General features: G+C 42.4%; 1 long non-coding RNA gene and 1 pseudogene across 2 annotated transcripts; one reads left to right on the plus strand and one right to left on the minus strand.

Moving 5' to 3' along the window:
• The first annotated feature begins 6,592 nt into the window (after positions 1-6,592).
• LOC121560037 lies at positions 6,593-6,794 on the plus strand (annotated as a pseudogene).
• A 5,075-nt stretch (positions 6,795-11,869) lies between these two features.
• LOC121557758 lies at positions 11,870-15,779 on the minus strand. 2 transcript variants are annotated; one of them, XR_006660875.1, is made up of 6 exons: positions 15,699-15,779; positions 13,189-13,288; positions 12,546-12,668; positions 12,358-12,447; positions 12,062-12,103; positions 11,870-11,920 (listed from the first exon to the last, which is right to left on the minus strand). It is a non-coding gene; the product is annotated as an uncharacterized LOC121557758 (long non-coding RNA). The 2 variants fall into 2 exon arrangements; XR_006660876.1 differs by lacking the exon at positions 13,189-13,288 and having other exon boundaries at positions 15,699-15,760.
• Between the last annotated feature and the right edge of the window lie 8,113 nt (positions 15,780-23,892).

The following is a 23,892-nucleotide window of genomic DNA, read 5'->3' on the forward strand; positions in this document are numbered from 1 at the left end:
CATTTACATTTTAGTCATTTAGCAGACGCTCTTATCCAGAGCGACTTACAGTTAGTGAATACATATTTTTTTATACTGGCCCCCGTGGGAATCGAACCCACAACCCTGGCGTTGCAAAGCGCCATGCTCTATCAACTGAGCTACATCCCTGCCGGCCATTCCCTCCCTACCCTGGACGACGCTGGGCCAGTTGCGCGCCGCCCCATGGGTCTCCCGGTCGCGGCCGGCTGCGACAGAGCCTGGATTCGAACCAGGATCTCTAGTGGCACAGTTAGCACTGCGAGTGCAGTGCCTTAGACCACTGCGCCACTTGGGACTAAGCTACATCCTGCAACTAGGCTACATCCTGCAACTGGGCTACATCCTGCAACTGCAGGCTACATACTGCAACTAGGCTACATACAGCAACTAGGCTACATCCTGCAACTAGGCTACATACAGCAACTAGGCTACATCCCAGCAACTAGGCTACATACAGCAACTAGGCTACATCCTGCAACTAGGCTGGCATCTTGCAACTAGGCTACATACTGCAACTAGGCTACATCCTGCAACTAGGCTACATACTGCAACTAGGCTACACTGCAACTAGGCTACATCCTGCAACTAGGCTACATACTGCAACTAGGCTACATCCTGCAACTAGGCTACATACTGCAACTAAAGGGCTACATCCTGCAACTAGGCTACGTACTGCAACTAGGCTACATACTGCAACTAGGCTACATCCTGCAACTAGGCTACGTACTGCAACTAGGCTACATCCTGCAACTAGGCTACATACTGCAACTAGGCTACATCCTGCAACTAGGCTACGTACTGCAACTAGGCTACATACTGCAACTAGGCTACATCCTGCAACTAGGCTACGTACTGCAACTAGGCTACATCCTGCAACTAGGCTACATCTTGCAACTGGAGGCTACATCCTGCAACTAGGGCTACATACTGCAACTAGGGCTACATCCTGCAACTAGGCTACATACTGCAACTAGGCTACATCCTGCAACTAGGCTACATCCTGCAACTAGGCTACATCCTGCAACTAGGGCTACATACTGCAACTAGGCTACATCCTGCAACTAGGCTACATCCTGCAACTAGGCTACATCCTGCAACTAGGCTACATACTGCAACTAGGCTACATCCTGCAACTAGGCTACATACTGCAACTAGGCTACATCCTGCAACTAGGCTACATCCTGCAACTAGGCTATATACTGCAACTAGGCTACATACTGCAACTAGGCTACATACTGCAACTAGGCTACATACTGCAACTAGGCTACATACTGCAACTAGGCTACATACTGCAACTAGGCTACATCCTGCAACTAGGCTACATCCTGCAACTAGGCTACATACTGCAACTAGACTATATACTGCAACTAGGCTACATCCTGCAACTAGACTATATACTGCAACTAGGCTACATACTGCAACTAGGCTACGTACTGCAACTAGGCTACATACTGCAACTAGGCTACATCCTGCAACTAGACTATATACTGCAACTAGGCTACATACTGCAACTAGGCTACGATCTGCAACTGGCTACGTACTGCAACTAGGCTGCATGCTGCAACTAGGCTCATACTGCAACTAGGGCTACGTACTGCAACTTCGAAGCTACGTACTGCAACTAGGCTACGTACTGTAACTAGGCTACGTACTGCAACTAGGCTACATACTGCAACTAGGCTACATCCTGCAACTAGGCTACATCCTGCAACTAGGGCTACATCTTGCAACTAGGCTACATCCTGCAACTAGGCTACATACTGCAACTAGGCTACATCCTGCAACTAGGCTACATACTGCAACTAGGGCTACATACTGCAACTAGGCTACGTCCTGCAACTAGGCTACGTACTGCAACTAGGCTACGTACTGCAACTAGGGCTACGTCCTGCAACTAGGCTACATGCTGCAACCAGGCTACATACTGCAACTAGGCTACGTACTGCAACTAGGCTACATACTGCAACTAGGCTACGTACTGCAACTAGGCTACATCCTGCAACTAGACTACATCCTGTAACTAGGCTACATCCTGCAACTAGGCTACATACTGCAACTAGGCTACATACTGCAACTAGGCTACATCCTGCAACTAGGCTACATCCTGCAACTAGGCTACATACTGCAACTAGGCTACATCCTGCAACTAGGCTACATCCTGCAACTAGGCTACATACTTTCATACCCCCCCGTGGGAATCGAACCCACAACCCTGGCGTTGCAAACACAATGCTCTACGAACTGAGCCGGCCATTCCCTCCCCTACCCTGGACGACGCTGGTCCAATTGTGCGCCGCCCCATGGGTCTCCCGGTCGCGGCCGGCTACAACAGAGCCTGGATTCAAACCAGGATCTCTAGTGGCACAGCTAGCACTGCGATGTAGTGCCTTAGACCACTGCGCCACTCACAGACTGAGTATTGCTGAGTATTGCTGACCAGAGCCTTCTCTAACAAAGTCAAAACTTTCTTTAATGTCCCACCCTCAGATACAGATGGTGCCTGGTCTGGTTCACGGCCACATTGAGAAAAAGATGACACATTAGGTATTTTCACAGGACCCACTCCTCCTGAGGGCAGTCAAAAACAGCAGCAACCTGCTGTGAAAGTTGTGTTCTACATGCTTTACGTTCCCTTAACAGTTCATCCAACCGATCCTGTACCTCACTGGCTGTCCAGTCACGAATGGGTTTGCTCTTGAACACTTGGGCCAACTCTTTATCAGGACAGTTGCGTACAAACATGACTGCCAACTCTGAGCACTGATTGGGTAAGGTCCTGTCCTCACTCACAAGGTACTGTTCGGCTGCCTCTGCAGCTTTGTTAAGCCTAATCCAGAAATCTATTGGACCCTCATTAGCATATGGTTTGATTGAATAGAAATCAGCTAATGGCATACCTGAGCAGACAGTATCCCCAAAGTGTTGCTTGAAAACACTGAACACCGCCTTAACATCTGTGACAACAAGGTTGTTACGCTTCCAGACTTTGGTCACATCCCGTGCCCTCCCCATGAGCCTAGACATCACCTCCCCAACATTCCCAGACCCAGTGTAACCCCTCTTCTCTAGGTAGACTTCCATTAACTCCTCCCACTCCAGGACAGAGTGCTTATCTGAGCCATCACCCCCTAAAAAGAGGTGGAGCACTAACATCTGACTTCACAACCAGATTCAGCTTGGACGCATCAATAAAGGTTGACCCACACTGCTCAGGCAGGGGAAACTGCTGGGGTTGGTGAGGGGGACGGGCAGGAGAAAGACTTGAAACCCCAGGCTGCAGTAAACTCGCTCTGATAGATTCTCCTATCTCTGAACCAATCGCTTAATAAGGTCACTAAGCTGACTCGGAGGCGTCCCATTATCACCGAGTACTGTGGATGATGGTACATCAAAAGACAGAGGTGGGATACCCTGGTCAGGTGGAACAAACAGCCTACCCCCTCCCAGTGCTTGCAAACTCAGGACTAGCAAACGCTCTACTCCCAGGAGCTGACTGTACAATTGGTGTAAATGGAAGGACACCCCTCCCCTCTACCCACACTAAAATCCCCAGCATAACACGTCTTATGGATTTGAGAATCTTCCATGGCTCAACAGAGCACTAAAATACAATGTAATTTAGTGCATTCAAATACCCAAAAAATAAATGCAATTAACAAATTCATCCAAAACATACAAATAAGCACGAATACCTGTATCTAATGAATATGCTACATTCACTTTCACTGTTTACAGTATATATTCACTTACAGTAAGCCATCAACAAATTCACATGCGCAGGTCGTGCACCTCATCCACATGCACAGCTCCGGCGGTCGAGCTTGAGCTGACCAGTCGGCAGGTCACGTAATTAGGACACTGCCACAACTGGAATTCTGATGGTTGGATAATTTTTTATTCGACCTGCACACGAAGAGACAACACACAATATGTTAGCTCTTGGTGCAGCCACAGCTCTCGGGCACCTTGCTAGTTGAAGGTCAGGCAAAAGAGAACAGGTGCTGCATGCACACATTCAGTGCCTAACAACACACTATACAATACAAGTAAAATGATATACAACATAATTCTGACAAAATAAAAAGACATAACTGCACACCACGAGACAACACACAATAGGTTAGCCCTTGGTGCAGCCACAGCTCTCGGGCACCTGCGTGAGCACATAGAAACTCACTCAAACACTGCCCCAAATACTCCCGAGTTACAATAGGTACCCAAATTAGCGAGCTCGGTGAAAGTTGTTAACATACATCTTTATATTGTCCACATTGTAACAAAACCTGTAGTTGCGTAACAGCACTTTGTGTAACTTTACCACAGTTTTATATTGACAAATTACGGCGCCAAGGACAACATACCTTGCTAGTTGAAGGTCAGGCAAAAGAGAACAATAAGAGGGTACATATATACGGTATCTTCATTAGGCCTAATGGCATTTCATGTCCATGATAGGAAGTTTGTTGTAGTGACTCAGTAAGGCTAATTGTAAAAGTAACCCTCTAAAGTGCCATGTTTGTACAGTTTATTATGGAGGAAACATTTAGGCAGCCAGGACCATACGCCAGGACCGCTCCCGTAGGCCGCACTGTAGGCCTAGCTCTTACTGCAGTCCAGTGCCATGGACATCTTTGAAGTTTGGCCTCTAAGTAATTTAGGACGGCAACTTTATGAAGGCCTCCTCACCCTGGTCTTATCGTACAAGGCTCTACAGACATGTAAAATAAAGACAGGCAATTTTTATTGTTCACGTTATTTGCGTTGAATATGTATTGAAGTCAAGTGGTTCAACATTAAAATATAGTTGGATGGACCACACAGGACTGCTTGGAAAATGCGACGGTCGGTGGAACACTTGCGCCACCAAGTGGACAATTGCTCAGTTCTCTTGTGGCATCAACGCTACCAGAGATATGTGATTTAAGATCAAATGTTATGTCAATATTATTATCTCTAAATTGATTCCCCCACCCGTATTTCATATATTATTATTCAGATTTAGCTGTTAATCTGGATTTAATTTATAAACGCTTTCTGTCATTTCCGATTGGAGGTCAGATAACCACGTGACTTACGAACCTACCAATGTGTTACTTTGTAACAGTCAAAAGTGGTTATTCCCAACGTTGATCAACTCCCAATCTATGCCAATATTTTTAAAAAGCATTATCTTTGATATTTGGCGGACAGTTTACAGAGCTACGTTTTGTGTGAACGTCATCGAATTTGACGTGTCCGAGAATGGCACCTATCTCCCGAAAGCATTGCGATATCGCTGTGTAGTATCTGGAGTACAAGTTTTCGCTATAGGTGAGCCCACAACGGTTTGGCGCAACGTGGCCCATCCTGCTCTGCTGAATTGGCATCGTGACCTGTCCTGGATGGTCGCCCATGAGATCCTCCCGGTCAGGGCCGTTATGCACTTCCGGGGCATGGCGAGGACATCCGCGTGCCCCCGACCAGGCTGCGGCCAAGAAGAGTCGGTGAGGCACTTGCTCTGGGAGTGCAGAGCCGCACGGGACCTGTGTAAGGAAGCAGGCCCCCTGATCTCCCCACGCCTGCCAGCAGGGGAGGACCTAACGCCTCAGCTCGTGCTGTATGGGGTGGGTCGAAGGCCTATACCACCAAAGGCCTTCACAAAACTCTGGCCCACCCTCACGTGTCTGAAGGACGCACTCCTCCCGCAACCTGCTGGTAGGAAAACAGGTAGAGACCACCCCCCAGGCAGTGGCTTTGGTAGCCACGGAAGCCCTGGGGTGGTATGAACGACAGGGGGCCTCGACCCCAGGCGAAGGGTCCCCCACAACACCTGAGGTCCCGGCGGCCACGGCCTGACAGCACTGCGGAGCCTAGGGCGATGCACCTAGGGGAGGAGTCTCATCTGGGCCCCGATGGATGGGTACGGAGTCGATTCAGGAAGAGCAGGAGGAGGCTTTTTTGATAAGGACTCACCCCGTTCCTGTACAAAGGACAGAAGACAGCTTTTTAACAAAGTGACTTTTGACAGGCTTTCCATGTCTTAAAAATGTTTTACTTTGTTAAATTATTTATGCACATTTTAAATGGCTTTTATAGATTGGCTTTTACAGGAAAGGGTACTTTTATGCATGATTGTTTTATTGTTTTAAATAAACAACTTATGCCGTTTTTATGTGTGCAAATGAATAAAAAGTGTGAGCTGTTTTAAAAGGAAATGTACAATAAATAAAAAATCCCAAAGAAAAAATCTGTTCTTATCAGTCAGGGAGGGAGGAGGTAGTGGTAATTGGACTGGGATTTTAGCGACTGTAAGATAAAGACTGGGTTTTTGGGGACTGAGATGACTGACTTTTGAGGGCAAGGTTTTAATCATCAAGGCTGTGATTTTACCTGTCCTTTTATTAATCAGTTCTGTTTTTATCCCTCCTAGGACAACATTGTTAGCTCTGGACCGGATGCTTTTTTATTTTCTGTGGGGAAGCAAGTGGGAGAGGCTGAGGAGGGAGGTGGTAAAGAGGCCCAGGCTCAGGGGGGAGGCTTGCCTGACCTCTACTTGTTCCTGGGCAGCCGCTATACAGCTTTACATCTCACTCTCGCCACCTCCCGGTCAGCAACAAGACCCAGGCCCTCGCACGGTTCTGGCTGTTCTTATCAGTTTAATATCTGATACGTCCCCTATCTGGGGACCATATATTGAATTGATTTCTGGAACAGGGAGATGGAATAGGGGCTTGCTCCGTCCACTCCACGCATCGACCTGGTATTGCAGTACCTCCAGGAACGGTGCACCCCCTGTCATTGTAAAGATAAAGCAGGCAAAGACAACAGAATTGCTTTGTTAAATTCTATTACGATCACAATGTATTTTATATTTTCACATTTGACCATCTTCATCTCAATGTCAATGATGGCTAGAAAGTGATGGTCAAGTCAGTCACTGCTATATTGACTATGATAGCTGATGTGAATGGTGCGTTAATCTTCTAATCAAATCAATGTTTATTCGTCACATGCACAGGATACAGGGTGTAAATGGTACAGTGATAATGCTTTAAAGATAATGCTTTTAAAAAACCTTGGCATAGATTGGGAGTTGATCAACGTTGGGAATAACCACTTTAGACTGTTACAAAGTAACAAATTGTTAGGTTCGTAAGTCACGTGGTCAGCTGCCCTCCAATCGGAAATGACAGAAAGCGTTTATAAATTAAATCCAGATTAACAGCTAAATCTGAATAATAATATATGAAATACGGGTGGGGGAATCAATTTAGAGATAATAATATTGACATAACATTTGATCTTATATCACATATCTCTGGTAGCGTTGATGCCACAAGGGAACTGAAACAATTGTCCACTTGGTGGCGCAAGTGTTCCACCGACTGTCGCGTTTTCCAAGCAGTCCTGTGAGGTCCATCCAACTACATTTGAATGTTGAACCACTTGACTTCAATACATCATCAACGCAAATAATATGTAAAAATAGCCTGTCTTTATTTTATATGTCTGTAGAGCCTTGTACGATAAGACCAGGGTGAGGAGGCCTTCATAAAGTTGCCCTCCTAAATTACTAGAGGCCAAACTTCAAAGATGTCCATGGCACTGGACTGCAGTAAGAGCTAGGCCTACAGTGCGGCCTACGGAGCGGTCCTGGTGTATGGTCCTGGCTGCCTAAATGTTTCCTCCACATAATAAACTGTACAAACATGGCACTTTAGAGGGTTACTTATACAATTAGCCTTACTGAGCCACTACAACAAACTTCCTATCATGGACATGAAATGCCATTAGGCCTAATGAAGATACCGTACATGTAAGTTACTTAGTTGGTGTCTTGTGAATCAACTGGTATGCGCATCAGGGTTTAATATTTCCCCGGTGTTTTACAAATGTTCCATCCCGAGAATAAATCACTCTTCTCCTGGGTAACCCGGTATTTTTCGCCAAAAAAGGAAGTGTCATTCAAAAGCATTATAACGCTTATACATGTCTGGATTTGATTAGAGCTTTGATCAGCATGAAAATACAAACCTGATGCTACCTGAGCCTGATCAGACATATATTAAATACATTTTATAATACATTTTACAAATCCAAATCCCAGATGAAGAATAAGACACTATTTCAAAGCATAGTACATGTAATGTTAGCCAAGTACAATGTAATTACTAGTTGCTACACAGGATTTAGCTAGTTAAAATGAAGTGTATCTTTAGGAGTACTTGTAATTAATGTGTACAGTACATTACCCATCCTGACAAACTGGCCCTCAATTTAAAGCTTGTGGAAGTGACATCCAAGTGGGAGAATAAATACACTAGTACACCACAGAGTATCTGTATAGGAAAATCATTCAGAGCACACTGTGCTGCCAATCACAGTGTAAGGTGCGACATTTTGCTGGTGTGGAGAGCTCGTTAAGAGGATAGAGGAAGCTTGCATTGAAGAGCTGGGCATCGTGTTATGACCTGCATTATCTGAATTAGGCCCACAGAATTATACCTACGGAGGAGCGGCTTCTATGGAGGAACTTTGAATGTTTTTGAACTTCAGAGTTGGTTTAACGTTGGACCAGAGCAGATGTTAGCTAGCTAGTTAACAACCTTGTTTGTGCAGTGCAGCACTAGAATTAAAAACAGGTCGTACCTTTTTGTCGTTAATAAATCCAATGTGAAACGTGATGACTATAGTATCCTTAACTAGCATTGAAAAAGTTCATCCATTCTTCTAAAATTAAACATATCTCCCTAATTTCTGAATCATGCTTGTAACGTTGTCAGTAGGATACAGTAACCTATGCTTCAGAGGGGAGGAGCAGGTAGTTTCCACACGCACACCCACTGGCAAAGGTTTCCATTCCAGCTGGCAGGCAGAAACTGGAATACGTTTCTAGAGTGAGCTTTCCCAGCTAACAAAATTACGTTCCAGGATGTCACCAAAGTTATTTTAGTCCCTACATAAGTCATGATAACGTTATTGTGAAACGTTCCTTCTACGTAGCTGTGGTGTCCGCTGACAAAACTTATGTCCCAAGTCTTTTCAGGACGTAGAAATGTGAGGGATTTTAAACCGTTAAATATGTGTATTTTTAAGTCAACCTCATAACATTGCTAAACGTCAGAAAGTCCGTTGAGAGCCCCATAAAATGCAGTTTCTGGTAACCACTGGGAACTTAACTTTCGTCAGTGGGTACCTATAGTACCAATAAGGCACGTAACAGTGTGATGGGACAAGGACATTCCGGCTGGCCAAACCCTCCCCTAACCTGGACGACACTGGGCCAATTGTGCATCACCTCATGGGTCTCCCGGTCGTGGCTGGCTGCGTAACAAGGGGACAAGGACTTAGAAATACTTACCAATAATGATATCTACTAAATAATAATAAATAAGGATCTAAACTTGTGCATTTACTTACTTGTGACAGCATTATAGATTGATAGCTCATTAAAGGCCCTCTTCCCCTTCCTGCCCTTCAAGGAGTAGCCTGTCCACAGCTCCTCTGTTCTAAATTTTCTCATCATTCGTCTGATTCCTGAGCCCAGGTCCAGGCCACAGCAGAGGGTCAGGTATCGGATCTGATAAAAAAAAAAAAAAAATCCCACTCATTTGTGTGTTCCTCAGCTAAAACAGCTGGACATACAGTTCTGATTGATAGTAATGAGAAATCATTTTTGTAGTGTATCATGTAATCGTGGGCTAAAACTTGTGTAAACAGGCAGAGGGCTGATCGTTTCTTCTTAAGATAAGTTAAGTGTTAATTGGGAAATCAATCCAAACACTAAATAGGCATATGGCATATATGACAACTGCATTTCGTTGACATTAAGATATTTTGATTCAATAATATTGCAGGTTGCAATTTTCTCTCAAATCTGGACGCATTCAAGGGGCTCTTGATAAACAGCTAACTTATTTTTGTCAATTGCTTTCAAAATAGATTTCCCATTTTTTACAAACAGATACATTTTAAATGGCCATCCCTACCATTTCCCTTCGATAGTGGGAGTCTTTAAGTGTTTCACAGATATCCTTTAGTTCCTCGTTTGTTTCTGCAGGGTTTTGCAGCATTTCAAGTTGCCCCAAGGACTCTGACTCCTTTGGCTGCCGGGCCTCTATGGCCTCCATAACTTGGTTCAGAGCAGTCCTGAACTCTGTACGGATCATCTCCAGTTCCACCATTATCCTCTATGGCCTCCATAACTTGGTTCAGAGCAGTCCTGAACTCTGTACGGATCATCTCCAGTTCCACCATTATCCTCTATGGCCTCCATATCTTGGTTCAGAGCAGTCCTGAACTCTGTACGGATCAACTCAAGTTCCACCATTATCCTCTATGGCCTCCATAACTTGGTTCAGAGCAGTCCTGAACTCTGTACGGATCATCTCCAGTTCCACCATTATCCTCTATGGCCTCCGTAACTTGGTTCAGAGCAGTCCTGAACTCTGTATGGATCATCTCCAGTTCCACCATTATCCTCTATGGCCTCCATAACTTGGTTCAGAGCAGTCCTGAACTCTGTACGGATCATCTCCAGTTCCACCATTATCCTCTATGGCCTCCATAACTTGGTTCAGAGCAGTCCTGAACTCTGTACGGATCATCTCCAGTTCCACCATTATCCTCTATGGCCTCCATATCTTGGTTCAGAGCAGTCCTGAACTCTGTACGGATCAACTCAAGTTCCACCATTATCCTCTATGGCCTCCATAACTTGGTTCAGAGCAGTCCTGAACTCTGTACGGATCATCTCCAGTTCCACCATTATCCTCTATGGCCTCCGTAACTTGGTTCAGAGCAGTCCTGAACTCTGTATGGATCATCTCCAGTTCCACCATTATCCTCTATGGCCTCCATAACTTGGTTCAGAGCAGTCCTGAACTCTGTACGGATCATCTCCAGTTTCACCATTATCCTCATCTCCACTGCTTAAATCTGCAAAATAATAAAGACTCAACAGTTTTGCTGCAAGTAGTGTGACAATACAAGCCATGAGTACCAGGCAGGACATGTATCAAGGCCATGTGAAATACCTCGATCAAAATATCCACCCTTCATATATATTAGTAGTATTGATAACCATGTAACTGCTGACAGCCAAACAATTTGGAATTGATGTTGACAATACAAGAGAAGCAACATGTTGTAACATATAGGCTAGCATAATATACCTTTAATGTATCCAGCAGGCATCTCAGAAGCCACAGGCTCATCAAGCAGGAATGGCAGCTCTTGGTCTAAAATATAAGAACAAATCATGCTGTTATTTAAACTTTCTACATGTACGATTTCGAGATCAATATCTTGATGGCTAAAGAAACCTGATTCTGATGCTCTGTCTTGGCCAGCTTCTTCCTGGCTGCCACTTGGACTTACTGAGAAAACAGAAGGAAAAACATGAATACTTTGCTTTTGAAACTGGCACAGAACCAAACGTGAAGGGATGTCAGTCAGGAGCTCAGTGGGAAGGTTAATGAATCCCAACAAAAATAAATGCTAAGCATAATTTATTTTATTTCATATTATGCTTTTAGTTTGATGGCAAATCCATACAGATATTTACAAACATGGCATCACACTTGTGTTTTACCCCAGAAGAATAGGGTGATTTCACTACTGTTGTACATTCAAGCTTCACCCATACACAGCACCACAACTATTTGAAAAGTTCTAACAGTATGCACAAAATAGTAATATGACTTTAAATAACCTAATATGCAAAAATATGATGGTAATTGTATTCTATTGAGTGGCTTTGAAAGGTTTGTACAGCTATAATATTTCATAAAATTCAATTGTTTACCCTAAAATTAATTGTTTACCCTAAAACTAATTGTTTACCCTAAAACTACAAAAATACACTTACTGTCGCTCTGGCTTGAGGTGGCACATGGCCTCAAGTCCTCTGCATCTGCAACTTCAGAGAATATCACAGATGTCAAACCGTTACCACATTTATAGTACACACTTAACAGATTTTCCTGTTCATCCCATACAGTTGGTAGGAACAGAACTTTGAGAAAGTAGGCTTGTTTATCAGACTTGAAACATTATGTACCTTGTTGTAGGGTCTTTTCAAAGACACTGGCTCTTGAAGTTACTAAAAATAAAAAAATAAAGAACTGTTACACTTTTGGTCACTAAATAATCAAGTGTGTCAAGATCAGATGGGTGTGGTAATTTCTTGTCAAATCAACTGTCATTAGGTCATGATTTCATGCCGTCTCAATTCAAGACTAGTACTTGCATTAACTGTAAGCTTTTCTTCACCCACATACTTGAATGTGTGTAAAACTTACCATCAACTTGCTGATTATACATTCAATGACCTAGTAGCCTAATGCAGGATCTTACCACTAGGGGCTGGTGGAAGCTGTGGCACTGTACGCTGGGCTTGTCTGGGTTCATTTGTCTTTTTCTGGAGTGCTTCACTTCCATCATCATCTAACGAAGGACAATACAAAAAAATACTCATTTATTTCATCTACTTCCTGATGCATGTAATACACACAATGGAATAAGAGCAGTTAAGAAATCCTCACCAGGTGGCTCTACACGGAATCTGATTGGTTTAGTCACCGCCCTCTTCGCTGGTTCCTCGTCAGATTCAACATTGGAGGTGTCAACCCCCCGTTTGGCTCGTTGCTCTGCCACAGAGTAATTGTCTGTATGTGCAATAAACATTGTCATAAATAGTTTCCTATTAACACTGGCAAACCGGCTATTGAGTATTTGTAATTCACATAGTAATACTTTCAGCCAATACATATAGTACTTAAGAGGGGGAAGTTCCTGACTCTACTGACCAGGAGTGGGTTGCACCAGTTAGACGATAAGGTGTAAGAGATAAGTTGGACCTACCTACGCCCGACGTAATGATTTAGAAAATTGAACAAGATGCGACATGACTAGTCATGAAACACTTACCTTGGAAACTAGTTATAGATATATACTATACGTCTACCCCCACATTACACTTAGTTTTTACTCTCCTGGCGTAGCAAAAGCTATTACTTCCAACCAGGTGGTGACACAGGTTTACGCCTGGCTTAGAACATATTCTACGTTGTAACTAGCCTTACGTGTAGGAGTATGTTCAACTGATGCAACCTGCTCCAGAGCCACACAACCAAGCATACATGGCAATATAAACGGGAGTGGATGGACAGTCAAATATTATTTTACCAGTTGATGAAAAGATGGAAATTCTGTACTACTCCCGTAATATTTTGTCAGGCCGGTCTCCTCTCTTAATGGCATTTCTTGGCCAGTAGCAACACAGGACCTGCAGGATATGAGACACTGTTTAAAGTGAAATATTTATCCATCTCTTTGCCTAAAAAGGGTAAACCATTTCACTGATCAACTCACCCCCATCTCTCTTCTCCACCCACTGCTCTGGTACAACTTCAACATTGTTCTCTTTTACTAAATGTACAACATAATAATGCTGTATGCCCTGTGCAGAAAAAACTAAACACCAATTCCACACTGTTCAGTCTCTTGATTTACCAGCCAAGATAGTTTGCATAACTAATACAGCTTGTGAACTTGGCTGTAGCTAAATGGGGCTTGCTACAGGCTGTGCAAGATGGTAAGCACAACACGAGTGCCATGGTCCTCCTCAAGTATAATAGCTTGCTTAACAAGACTGCTCTTTGCAATGAGATGCATGTGTGCTCCTCGTAGTGGTGCGGAAAGTCCAATACAGTCTTGAGTCACAAGGACTCAGCGTGTAAGATTCCAGATGCTGAAACACCCTGCAGAGGTAAGTATCAGAGGCATCTTCTTGACCTATCATTAAGTATGTAGGCATTGTTTGGCCGTCTCATTTTGATGACCTGTTGGCGGGGAGAAGCTCTAACTGTGCGTTCTTGCACAAGTGGCCGCCTCCCTGAACAGACCATCTTCTTTAGTTGTTGCAAGTAGTTCTCAAACTTGAAAGCACTACAGTTGTCAAGGCAGCCAAGTTCTTCAGCATCAGCAGTGAGGTGTAGGAGGGAGTGAACATTATACACGAGAAATGTGTCTCCATACAAAACCCTTCCCTGCTCCACAAAGAAGTTCAGTAAAGCATGAGCATAGGCACTGTGGATTGAAGAAAGTTGAGGAGAAACCAAAATGCACATGGCCACACTGAAGGCCATGAAGTGTGTGTACTGTTCTTTAGACCAGATTCTTCTCAGCACTACTTTCCCAGTATAGAGTAGAAACGGTCTAAATTCTGTGGCCTTCCAACGGTCAAGGTCATCCAATCGCCGTTGTTTGCGAGCAAAGCAGCCTGGAATTTTATCCTTTAGTCGGTTTAGCTGTTGACTGACCTCCTTGACTTGCACCAACGACAACTGTTGGTGGTGATAGATTGATAGAGCACAAAAGTGGCCATAACGACATATTGGTACTTTTGAACAAAGGGAGACCATCCAGATTAAGGGATATTTCTAAAAGATTCAAATCTCCAACCACTGGTTTAGGATAGATGCTTAGATGTTTCACTAACTCCACCTTCACTTTAAATCTGACAAACTCCACATTAGACTTGACTTCAACAAAAACATTGGTGGTTTCTAGGAGAGTTCTAGCAGTGGAAGGCAAATCTGGGTGACCATTAGACTGCAGCATCTTCAGAAGTGCATCAACAGCATTGTGTTTCACTTGGAAATCACTTATCCAGGTTGCCAGGTCAACATCATTATTGTCAGGGTCAGTTGCCTCCTGAATTACCAGCATTGGCTTCAGTCTCTGAATCTGTCACTGTGTGTTGGCAGTCTTGGAGGAGTACCTTCCACTGCCTCAACTTCACTATCTGACTCAATTTTGCTCTCAAATTCAGTAGAACTGGTATCTTCACTCTTGGTGTCAGACTGGCTGATGAGACTAGATCCACTTTCATTGTCATTTACTTCCTTCTCTACCCTTTTTTTCTTAAGGTTGGTTTTCTCCCTTGACAATTTAGTCCAGATTCTATTGTATTCTCTCTTTCTTGAAGTACTCGACATCCGTGTTACACCAGAGGATTTAACAGTCTGAAAATGATTAAACAATGATATGACAATGGCTCTACACATACAGTACAAAATGAAATTGGACTGCCTTACTTGTCCATTAAAAATGAATAACCAGTTAGACAACACATAGGTTTACCTTTTTTGAAGACATTTTCAATCTTTAGAACACTAAGTAAAGAAACGGAAAGAACATGAATCTCTACTACCCAAGACGTTATCCATAATGTCCATCTTGAATCATAACTTAAATGAGGAAAGAGATGACTACAGCTTCTCAGGCTATCGTGACACTGCAAGGCATTTGGAGAATGTTGGTGTTATAGAACGGATAAATTGCACTTTTCATTATCTGGATTGTTTAAATTTAGTCAGCCCTTTAGTAAAAATGTATCAAGCCGTAGCATGCATTATATATTTTTACGTGCTTATGCTAGTAATAGACCAATGTTGTTCTTCATCAGGACCTAATAACACGATTACTCAACCCTGTAACACAGGCAGTGGTTACACGCGGCACTATCCAAGTAACGTAACTAGGCTAAACTATCTATTAGCCAACTGGCTAATTAGCTAACTGGCAAGCTTCCTCGCTAGTTAGATAGCCTGACATCATCAACATGTCTTTATCTGGGGAGCTGGGAGTACACTAAGTTACTTGGTTTAAATAGTACACGCCGGATAACTTACCTTTCGTAAAAACTTCCAAGAGGTGAACTGTGTTCGGTCAGTCGGAGTCAATGGCGTCTTCGCTGTTAAGCTGTGTTGTTTCACTTTTACCAATTAGTACGGTAAGTGTTTCTTTCTGGCTCCAGCCTCAGTATTGTTAGTTGCCACACCCACTTCTATATTTGCAATGACGGATAATGGAGTCAAAAGGAATATTCAGGATGAACCGTCGTCAGGCCACCACTACTGCTAGCTGCTTTATAATGATTTGTAAAAATTATTATTATTGTTATAGGCTACATTCATAAATTAATATAATAAAAATATATTATTTGTAGGTATCGTTCCCTCTTCCATAGGCCTATACTGAGGTCAAAATGACATTATTAATTTCCATACATTTATTACATCGGTAGAATTATGGAAAAATATATTGCGGAGGGGAAGAGCTGGATCCACTTCCTTTATGCTGGCCCCAATATCTTGGGATCTAAAGTACTTATTTAGAATGTAACAAATGTTCCTACACACTTAGAAAGACAACGTTACAAAATGTATTTCTATCATTCTGATTGTAACGTTACATGAAGACAAAAACCATAGCTCTAAATGTAACGTTATGAAATGTTCCTAGGATATCTCCAAAATAACATGATATTCAGAACCTTTCATGGACTATCAAGGAATGTTTTTAAAGTTCCCATGATGTCTGTTTAGCGACCAGATATTTATAACCTCTATAATACTTACAGTGGGGGAAAAAAGTATTTAGTCAGCCACCAACTGTGCAAGTTCTCCCACTTAAAAATATGAGAGAGGCCTGTAATTTTCATCATAGGTACACGTCAACTATGACAGAGAAAATGAGAAAAAAAATTCCAGAAAATCACATTGTAGGATTTGTAATGAATTTATTTGCAAATTATGGTGGAAAATAAGTATTTGGTCAATAACAAAAGTTTCTCAATACTTTGTTATATACCCTTTGTTGGCAATGACACAGGTCAAACGTTTTCTGTAAGTCTTCACAAGGTTTTCACACACTGTTGCTGGTATTCTGGCCCATTCCTCCATGCAGATCTCCTCTAGAGCAGTGATGTTTTGGGGCTGTCGCTGGGCAACACAGACTTTCAACTCCCTCCAAATATTTTCTATGGGGTTGAGATCTGGAGACTGTCTAGGCCACTCCAGGACCTTGAAATGCTTCTTACGAAGCCACTCCTTCGTTGCCCGGGCGGTGTGTTTGGGATCATTGTAATGCTGAAAGACCCAGCCACGTTTCATCTTCAATGCCCTTGCTGATGGAAGGAGGTTTTCACTCAAAATCTCACGATACATGGCCCCATTCATTCTTTCCTTTACACGGATCAGTCATCCTGGTCCCTTTGCAGAAAAACAGCGCCAAGGCATGATGTTTCCACCCCCATGCTTCACAGTAGGTATGGTGTTCTTTGGATGCAACTCAGCATTCTTTGTCCTCCAAACACGACGAGTTGAGTTTTTACCAAAAAGTTCTATTTTGGTTTCATCTGACCATATGACATTCTCCCAATCCTCTTCTGGATCATCCAAATGCACTCTAGCAAACTTCAGACGGGCCTGGACATGTACTGGCTTAAGCAGGGGGACACGTCTGGCACTGCAGGATTTGAGTCCCTGGCGGCGTAGTGTGTTACTGATGGTAGGCTTTGTTACTTTGGTCCCAGCTCTCTGCAGGTCATTCACTAGGTCCCCCCCGTGTGGCTCTGGGATTTTTGCTCACCGTTCTTGTGATCATTTTGACCCCACGGGGTGAGATCTTGCGTGGAGCCCCAGATTGAGGGAGATTATCAGTGGTCTTGTATGTCTTCCATTTCCTAATAATTGCTCCCACAGTTGATTTCTTCAAACCAAGCTGCTTACCTATTGCAGATTCAGTCTTCCCAGCCTGGTGCAGGTCTACAATTTTGTTTCTGGTGTCCTTTGACAGCTCTTTGGTCTTGGCCATAGTGGAGTTTGGAGTGTGACTGTTTGAGGTTGTGGACAGGTGTCTTTTATACTGATAACAAGTTCAAACAGGTGCCATTAATACAGGTAACGAGTGGAGGACAGAGGAGCCTCTTAAAGAAGAAGTTACAGGTCTGTGAGAGCCAGAAATTTTGCTTGTTTTATAGGTGACCAAATACTTATTTTCCACCATAATTTGCAAATAAATTCATTAAAAATCCTACAATGTGATTTTCAGGAAAAAAAAATCTCAATTTCTCTGTCATAGTTGACGTGTACCTATGATGAAAATTACAGGCCTCTCATCTTTTTAAGTGGGAGAACTTGCACAATTGGTGGCTGACTAAATACTTTTTTCCCCCACTGTATTAGAAACGTTATGAATGTGCCTGTAATGTCCCAAACGGGCTATGACATTCAGTACCTCTGGAAGACTTAAGGGGAATGTTACAAATGTCTCAGTTACGGTCCTTGTTACCTGGGTTGTTGCGCTTTTTGTGGGACTGGAGAACAAAATGCCAGGAAAGTAAAATAAGGTTATTACCTGGATTCCATGCTTTTAAAATAACTGCTATTACTGAAAAGTATAGAACACTTTAGTTTCCGGTTCATTTTGAGGTTATTTTTCGGTTGAACCGGTTCCAACCCTAGATTACAACACATGTAGAAAACTGCTGGACATTACATTCAGGCAGCTTCAAAATAGTAGTGCAACCGTCAACTTCTCTCTCTCTCTAATGCATCCGCACTGTCTGCAGTGAAGTATGTTGATGTAAACGAACTCAGAAATCTAAAATAAATTGATTATTTATTAAATTATCTTGACGAAATGATGTACATTCAATCACGCAGACAAACCCAAAGTCTCTAGTTAGCTATGTGACTTGTAAAATAGTTTTTATCATGTTCTTCACTCACTCGGTTTGACACACAAATAAAACATAGCTAAAACCTTTACCAAACTTGATAATACCTTGACGTATTTGTAACCTAGCATGTTATGAAATATTATTTCTATATTAGAAAGTTGAAATGTGCTATTACATAACTGTAGTAATACATTTGAAACGGACACAACAGCTATTGTCTTGACAGCACAGTTTTAGCGCTTTTTTCTTTATCTGAAGAATGGTGCCCGCCTGACCGCTGAGGTATAAGAGGTAGAGACTGTCTCCAAGATGGCCGACCGTTGTTTTCAACGTAATCTACTCACGTTCTCATCAGGCCAGGGTTCTGGTTGGGAAGTAGCCATCCTATGTACCTAGAGGAGACTGGCGCTAGGGTACTAGGGGGTAACTCGCCCCCCCTAAGAACAATGTCTAATTGCTGACACAAAAAAGCAACATTTGGGGGGGGGGGAATTATGTGGATGAAGGTCATGCTTAGGCTAATAAACTATAGAGGGAAAAAAAATGCTACAGTTTACACTTTGAGTTATTTAATTAAATGTTTTTTTTTAGAAAAGGGGCGTTTTTTAAAGTCGTGGGGTAAGTGCCCCCCATCAGAATTGTCCATTGAAATAAATGTAGCATATTTATTCATTACTACATTTAGCTAACATTATATAGTTAATCCAGAGATCCTTACCTTTGCCTCGATTTGGCAGTCTTGTCCAGATCATCATGGCATTTGTAGTTCTTTAGGATAGCCACATTAGCAGCTAATTAGCATTTCATTTTTGGGGGGGTAAATGCAGGTGAATATATTTATCAAAGTCACCTTGTCCTAGAGAGATTTACACTGTTATCAAAACGTTACGCCAGGGTAAGCCTATCTTCCACCCTATGTAAAGCTGGGATATATAAGATACCCCGTAAAAAAAAAAAAAAACACTCTAAAATGTGAAGTTTTGTCACACAACACAATGCCCAGTGGTGTAAAGTACTGAAGTAAAAATAATTTAAAGTACTACTTAAGTCGTTTTTTGGGGTATCTGTACTTTACTATTTATGTTTTGGACAACTTTTACTTCACTACATTCCGAAAGAAAAATATTACATTTTAGTCATTGCATACATTTTCATACTATCCCCCCGTGGGAAACGAACCCACAACCCTGGCGTTGCAAACGCCATGCTCTACCAACTGAGCTACACAGGACATACATCCCTGGTCATCCCTACTGCCTCTGATCTGGCGGACTCACTAAACACGTTTAATTTGTAAATGATGTCTGAGTGTTGGAGTGTGCCCCTGGCTATCCATTAATAGAAAATTAAATAAAAAATGGTGTCATCTGGTTTACTTAATATAAGGAATTTGAAATGATTCATACATTTACTTTTACTTTTGATAGTGAAGTATATTTAAAACCAAATACTTATAGACTTTTACTCAAGTAGTATTTTACTGGGTGACTTTCAGTTTTACTTGAGTCATTTTCTATTAAGGTATCTTTACTTTTACTCAAGTATGACAATTGGGTGCTTTTTCTACCACTGACAATGCCACAGATGTCTCAAGTTTTGAGGGAGCATGCAACTGGCATGATGACTGCAGGAATGACCACCAGAGCTGTTGCCAGATAATTTAATGGTAATTTCTATACCATAAGCTGCCTCCAACTTTGTTTTAGTGAAATTGGCAGTATGCCCAACCACCCTCACAACTGCAGACCAAGTGTATGGTGGTGTGTGGGCGAGTGGTTTGCTGATGTCAATGTCGTGAACAGGGTTATGGTATGGGCAGGCATAAGCTACGGAGAAGGAACAAAATTGCATTTTATCAATGGCAAATTGAATTCACAGAGTTACCATCACTAGATCCTGAGGCCCATTGTCCTGCCGATATCACGTCATGTTTCAGCATGATAATGCAGGGCCCAATGTCGCAAGGATCTGTACACAATTCCTGGAGGCTGAAAATGTTCCAGTTCTTCCATGTCCTGCATACTCACCAGACATGTCACCCATTGAGCATGTTTGGGAGGGCTGGATCGACGTGTACCACAGCTTGTTCCAGTTCCCGTCAATATACAGCAACTTCACACAGCCACTGAAGAGGAATGGGACAACATTCCACAGGCCACAATCAACAGATTGATCAACTCTATGCAAAGTAGAAGTGTCCCGGAGGAGGAGGAGGCAGCAGCAGATACCCTGTTCTCATGTAATGGGGTAGGGCCCAGTGATGCCAACTTAGCTATTTTGTTGCTAGACTTAGCAACTTTTCAGACTACCCTGGAAACTTTTTTTTCAAACAGCACCTAGTAACAAATGTAGCTACTTTTAAAAACTTATTTGGAACTTTTAGCAACTTTTGAAAATTGACTCAAACACTCAAATGCACACATTTCCCCTCAAAATGACACTAAAACGATTTTATCTGTCACACACTCAGTCACAACACACGTGCCTGGATGCAAAAGTGCATTGTGAGTGACGTCAGCAGCAGGCGCTCAGCTCGTGCACAGGCAGCAGCAGGCCAGCCAAGCAGCACAACAACCTGGAGAGAGATGCCTAGCACACACGTCATTATTTGAGTTAAGTTGCTTGTTCAATAAGATAGCATATATACCTTGTTATTAGCTTGTACCTATAATTGTTGATCAGTTAGGTAGCATGTTAACTAACTACCAATACACTACTAGTTAATAAGAATATAAATCAAATGTAATTGTTCAATAATGTGTAATTGTTCAATAATTCAATGTGTAAATAAAAATATCTGATCATATAAAATGATGTGTTTATATTACTTTTACAAATACAAATATGTGATAATAAACAAACAAATCTAAACTAACAAATGTCAAATCATATTTGTCGCGGAGTGTAGGGCCGTCCCAAGGATCCCGGAAAGCAAGGACCGTTGCACAGTGGTAGTGGAGGAATAGGAAGTTCCGGCAGGCGCGCCCATCCCACGTTCTTCAGAATAATAAAAAGCGCCAGAACTGTGCAGTCAAGAAGATAACCTTTGTGTCCGTTTCTATTTATTACTAGAGGTATGTAATAGCACGTTTAAACTTTCTAATGTCGAAAGAACATGTCATACCATGTTAGCTAACACATCCGTTAAGGTATTATCACGTTTGGTAAAGGTTTGATGTGTTATTTTTGTGTCAAACCGATTGAGTGAAAGAACGTGGTAAAAACTATTTTACAAGTCACATAGCTAGATACTTTGGGTTTGTCTGAGTGGATGTACATAATTTTCTCATGTTATTTTAATAAATAATGCATTTATTTGAGATTTCTGAGTTCGTTTAGCATATTATTGTTTTTGTGTAAAATTCACGAGCTGGTAAAATGGCGGAGCCCTCTCGGTCAGCGTCAACAGACTTCAGTGAGGACAGTGCGGGTGCATCAGAGACAATTTCACGGTCGCACTACTGTTTTGAAGCAGAATGTAATGATTATCAGTTTTCTACATGTGTACTAATTTCCAGACACATTCTGTTGTTTCTGTCTTTATCAATAAATGTTGCTATGGTGTGAACAGGAAATACAATTGGTTTTTGATTGAAGTAATACAGTGAAGACAAGGTTATTAAGGAAATTAGACATTTAACTTAAATTAACACCCAAAATGAGTATTAGCACCTATTTCAGTCCAAGTCAAGCACTGAATTAGATAATTGAACAAGAAAAAAGTGAAAATATTTGTAGAGAATAAAGAAAGTGCCAGAACTTTCAAGACTAACTTTTTGTATCTGTTTCTCTTTATTACTACTGGCCGATTCAGATAAGTCTGAGGCCGGTAACATCAACAGTGAGGACAAACCCAGCCTGCCTCTCTCCTTCCACACTGAGTCCAAACCTACCGTCACTGGGTCCTGATTGTGACAGTGGAGCCCAGTTTGTTAAGCAGGATCCATAGATGGCATCAGTGAAGCTGGAAGACTGCAGTCAAACACTGGAGCTGAATGTCAACATTAAAGATGAAGAAGAGGAGAAGAAGATTGGGATATCTGTTTCTCATGGTAAAAGAAGGTTCTATCTAATTGCGTTTGTTGGACATGATTTGGAAAGGCACACACCTGTCTATTCGGAAAGTATTCAGACCCCTTGACTTTTTCGACATTTTGTTACGTTACAGCCTTATTGTAAAATGGAGTAAATTGTTTTTGTTCCTCATCAACCTACAAACAATACCCCATAATGACAAAGCAAAAACAAGTTTTTATCAATTGTTGCAAAAACAACTGAACAGTCACATTTACATAAGTATTCAGACCCTTTCCTCAGTACTTTGTTTAATTACCTTTGGCAGTGATTACAGGCAAAGTCTTAATGTGTATGAAGCTACAAGCTTGGCACACCTGTATTTGGTGAGTTTCTCCCATTCCTCTCTGCAGATCCACTCAAGCTTTGTCAGGTTGGATGGGGCGCATTGCTGCACAGCTCTTTTCAGGTCTCCAGAGATGTTCGATTGGGTTTAAGTCCCGGCTCTGGCTGGGCCACTCAAGGACATTCAGAGACTTGTCCCGAAGCCACTCCTGCTTTGTCTTGGAAGGTGAACCTTCGCCCCGGTCTTGAGGTCCTGAGCGCACTGGAGCAATATTTCATCAAGGATCTCTCTGTACTTTGCTCCAATCATCTTTCCCTCGATCCTGACTAGGCTCCCAGTCCCTGCCGCTGAACAACATCCCCGCAGCATGATGCTTCCACCACCATGCTTCACCGTTGGGATGGTGCCAGGATTCATCCAGACGTGACGCTTGGCATTCAGGCCAAAGAGTTCAATCTCGGCTTCATCACACCAGAGAATCTTGTTTCTCATGGTCCGAGTCCTTTAGGTGCCTTTTGGCAAACTCCAAGTGGGCTGTCATGTGCCTTTTGCTGAGGAGTGGCTTCTGTCTGGCCACTCTACCATAAAGGCCTGATTGGTGGAGTGTTGAAGAGATGGTTGTCCTTCTGGAAAGTTCTCCCATTTCCATAGAGGAACTCTGGAGCTCTGTCAGAGTGACCATCATGTTCTTGGTCACCTATATAGACAGTTGTGTGACTTTCCAAATCATCTCCAATCAATTGAATTTACCACAGTTGGACTCCAATTAAGTTTTAGAAACATCTCAAGGATGATCAATGGAAACAGGATCCACCTAAGCTCAATTTCGAGTCTCATTGCAAAGGGTGTGAATACTTATGTAAACAAGATATTTCTGTTTTATTTTTAATACATTTGCAAAAATGTCTTAAGAACTTGTTTTCACTTTTTCATTATGGGGTATTGTGTGTAGATTGATGAGGAATTGTTTTATTTAATTCATTTCAGAAGAAGGCTGTAA

Source organism: Coregonus clupeaformis, unplaced genomic scaffold (genome assembly GCF_020615455.1).
Source record: "Coregonus clupeaformis isolate EN_2021a unplaced genomic scaffold, ASM2061545v1 scaf3628, whole genome shotgun sequence".
NCBI classification, from domain to species: Eukaryota; Metazoa; Chordata; class Actinopteri; order Salmoniformes; family Salmonidae; genus Coregonus; species Coregonus clupeaformis.